Raw genomic sequence first — 4,216 nt, 5'->3', positions numbered from 1 at the left:
CTCTCTTTTCTCTGATGAATGTCTGCTAATGCATTTCTTGCAAATGCTATTATGTTCTTTCCAGTGTTTTCTCGGAAGGTTTATTCCTGTAAACTCAGTAGTTGTCATGGTAAACTGTAGCTTGGAAATTCCCTGGTGGTCCAGTGGTTAGGACTCCTGTGTTTTCGCTGTTGGGTGTGTGTGTGTGTTGCGGGGGGAGGGGAAGGAGCATGGTTTGATCCCCAGTCGGGGAACTAAAATCCCACAAGCTGTGCAGCATGGCCACAGATCCAAAGCAATAAAGACCAGGTCTGAGGTGATGCAGTCTGTGTCACAGAGTGCCTTGCCCAAGTGAAATGCTGTGCTAAGCTTTACTGAGAAGTAAGTAAAGTGGAGTCCTTAAGAGCTAACAACTTGATAAGGGAAACAGAGATGGGAAAACAACTGCAATTCAAAGTGGCCCAGATGAGGGCTTTAGCAGGAGGACAGGGGCTGGGGGAGGGAGCACTGCTCTGCAGTCCCACCTGCCCGGCTCTGGCTGAAGCGGGGAGGGACACGTGTGGGGAAGGGAGAGAGACTGGAAGGAGCACTATTTTGCCATTTAGCAGTGGTTGTGGGACCCAGAAGGCAATGGCACCCCACTCCAGTACTCTTGCCTGGAAAATCCCCATGGATGGAGGAGCCTGGTGGGCTGCAGTCCATAGGGTCGCTAAGAGTCGGACACGACTGAGCGACTTCACTTTCACTTCTCACTTTCATGCATTGGAGAAGGAAATGGCAACCCACTCCAGTGTTGTTGCCTGGAGAATCCCAGGGACGGGGAAGCCTGGTGGGCTGCTGTCTATGGGGTCGCACAGAGTCAGACATGACTGAAGCGACTTAGCAGCAGCAGTGGGACCCAGAAAGGGACGCAGAAAGCACAGGACTTCCTCGGCTCTGTTTTTGTGTCCTGCAGCCTCTAGGCTCTGAGCTGGGCAGCTGCAGGAGGAAGACTGAAGCTAAGGGCCTCACCTTCGAGGCAGGGCATGGATTCTCTCCAGATAGAGTAGGTGAGCAGTGGGGAGACATCCAGATCAGGGTTAGGTGACTTATATGACAACTAGTTTATTCATTTGCATGAAGTTATGCTTACACCCGAGGGATGCTCAAACAACCCTCTTAATGTGCAGTTGTTCTTTAGTTGCTAAGTTGTGCCAACACTTTTGCAATTCTATGGTCTGTACCCCACCATACTCCTCTGTCCATAGGATTTCCCAGGCAACAATACTGGAGTGGGTTGCCATTTCCTTTTCCAGGGGATCTTTCGGACCCAGGGATTGAATCCACATTCGCCTGCATTGGCAGGTAGGTTCTTTACCACTAAGCCACCAGGGAAGCCTGATAGCAATTTCATTATTTGACTCTTTTTTTAAGGTTAATAAGAATGATCTCTCTTCAGCTAGCCCCTGTTTAAAATGCAAAGGCCATATTATACAAAGTGAAGTAAGTCAGAAAGAAAAACACCAATATAGTATATTAACACATATATATGGAATTTAGAAAGATGGTAATGATGACCCTATATGTGAGACAGCAAAAGAGACACAGATGTAAAGAACAGACTTTTCGACTCTGTGGGAGAAGGCGAGAGTAGGATGATTTGAGAGAATAGCATTGAAACATGTATGTTACCATATGTGAATTAGATGACCAGTCCAGGTTTGATGCATGAGACAGGGTGCTCAGGGCTGGTGCACTGGGACGACCCTGAGGGATGGGATGGGGAGGGAGGTGGGAGAGGCTTCAGGATGTGGGACACAAGTACGCCCATGGCTGATTCATGTCAATGTATGGCAAAAACCACCACAATATTGTAAAGTAATTAGCCTTCAATTAAAATCAATAAATTAATTTACAAAAAAATAAAATGCAAAGGCCACTAAGGAAATCAGTACAATCATTCACTTCACTGAGTATCAGCCATCTCTTTCTGCCTCTGCTCCCAACTAGTGTCAAGAACTATGATGGGTCTGAGGTGTTATCCCTCCTACAAGTTAGTGAGTTAGCCTGTCACAATTCTGTAGATAAATGGCGGAAGACATGAAACTCCAGGGTCAGAGACAAAGGACTGTGTTATTCATGATGCAGTAAAAAGCAGAGGGAGGTAGAAATCAGGTGTAGTCACGTCTTACAGTTTGTCCAAGCATGTTTCTCTTTCATTCTCCCTTGATCAAAACTGACTTTTTCCTCTTGGAGGTTGACCTAAATTAACTACTCTATAAGATTCTTCCGATGTGTTACTAACATAACTTTTTGTCAAACACCAGCAAATGGTAGAAGAGACACTTGGGGATAATTTACTGAATCATTTAACAAAAAAAAATTACAGGATCTGGGACTTTCCTGGTGGTCCAGTGGCTGACTCCGTACTGTCAGTACAGGGGACCCAGGTTCGATGCTTGGTCAGGGAACGAGAACACACTTGACCCAACTCGAGTGTGCATGCTATAACTCAAGATTCTGTATGCAGCAATCAAAAGATCCTGCATGCCACAACGAAGATGGATGATACCGCAACTAAAAGCTGGTCCTGCCAAATAAATGAATAAATATTAAAAAATTCCAGGATCCTACTGTGTATCAGGCATTATGACAGATGCTGGCGGTAACAAGGGGGCAGACCCTGCCCTCAGGGGGCTTACAGTCTGTGAAGAGAGAGAGCTGAATAAAGGTGCGGGAATGCTAAGGCCATTGCAGGCTCCATCAACACCCAACCTGAAAGTGGAAAGTAGCTGGAGATGACCCAGCCGCTGGGATGGGGATACGGTGGAACTGGACTGTCAGATGAATCATCATTTTCTTCATCGATCTTATTTCACCTAGGATGTACTACATAGCGTCTACAATGAGTTTTAAAATATGGATCATTGTAATGAAATTTGTTAGAGTCATTATTATTTATCTTCTTATTCAGGAAGTCCGAGGAAGTGTTTACTGTTTGGAAACACAGGGCCATCTCTGTAACCACAGCCCAAATGAGAAGCAATTTTAGAAATTCTGTGCTCATGAAATGAAAACATTCCACAGCAGTATTGTTTCCTCCTTCACACTGAGAAATTAAGTTTCAAAACTGACGTAAATATTGGTAATGCTCCTTTGATGAGCTTGAATTCCTCCCAGTGAGGTTAATGAGTTAGAGGTAGTGATGAAAAATAAACATATCTAAGCTGACAGCGAAGGGAGGGAAACAGAATTCCTTTGGCTAGCCATGCTCACGAGTTTGCAAACTCAGATTCGTTATGCAGGATGAGATGGTATATTTGGTCCAGAATAATAACTTCCATAAGGAACAAGGAAATGTAGGGAGGTGATCCAGATGAAGTGCAATCTTTTACCTGATCCTTTTTTCAGCTACACTGGGTCTATTTGCTGGACCATAACTAGTCTTCCTCCTTGGAGGCCCCAGACATGCAGTTCCTACACTAGACTGTCCCCTCACCAAATCACAAGTCCTTCCTGGTGAATGAATTTTCATCTTTCAATATTTGATTAAAGCTTCATCTGCTCAGTGAGGCCATGCCCCAGTACTCCAGGTATCAGATTTTGAGTCAAATACAACTAGATTAGAATCCTTTCTGTTATCCTGGTTCTGAATTCTGGTGTCTGTGTGACTATGAACAAATACTCTTCAAAGTTTCCTTTTTGAAACTTTGAAAATGAATGTAATAATACCTACTTCATTAGATTGTTGTAAGAATGAATGATATACCCTCAGAAAAGCGCCTCCCACAGGGCATGCCCTCAGGAAAAGTGGGTTCCTGTCCTCTGTGTGATCACAGATCCCACTCCACAGTGAGTTTTTGATTGTCTCTTTCTCCCAACTGATTGCAGTCTCCTTGAAGATAAGGAAGGTATCTTAATTTTATCTTAGAATCTTCTCCACTATCTAGAAATATACTTGACAAGAGAAGGGACTCAATAATGGTTTAATGAATGAAGAAAGAATAAGTGAATGAATTAATAAGTGAGTAATTAACTGATATATCTTAATTCAGTAGTCCTTAAGCTGATGTTTTTTCAGAGAAGTACTACTTGACTGCCTTCAGAAGATACATTGGTGTGTGTGTGTGCACACTTGTGTGAATGTGTGCATGACCGTATGTGCACATACATGCTTGCTGAAGGTGAGGTTAATGGCTGTTGTCTATGTCAAGGTATAAACTGCATTGGAAGTTAATTTTCACCAGTGATACAGATG

The sequence above is a fragment of the Bos mutus genome, chromosome 9, assembly GCF_027580195.1.
Source record: "Bos mutus isolate GX-2022 chromosome 9, NWIPB_WYAK_1.1, whole genome shotgun sequence".
NCBI classification, from domain to species: domain Eukaryota; kingdom Metazoa; phylum Chordata; class Mammalia; order Artiodactyla; family Bovidae; genus Bos; species Bos mutus.
The sequence above is the reverse complement of the archived record's forward strand: the minus strand, read 5'-3'. Positions refer to the sequence as shown.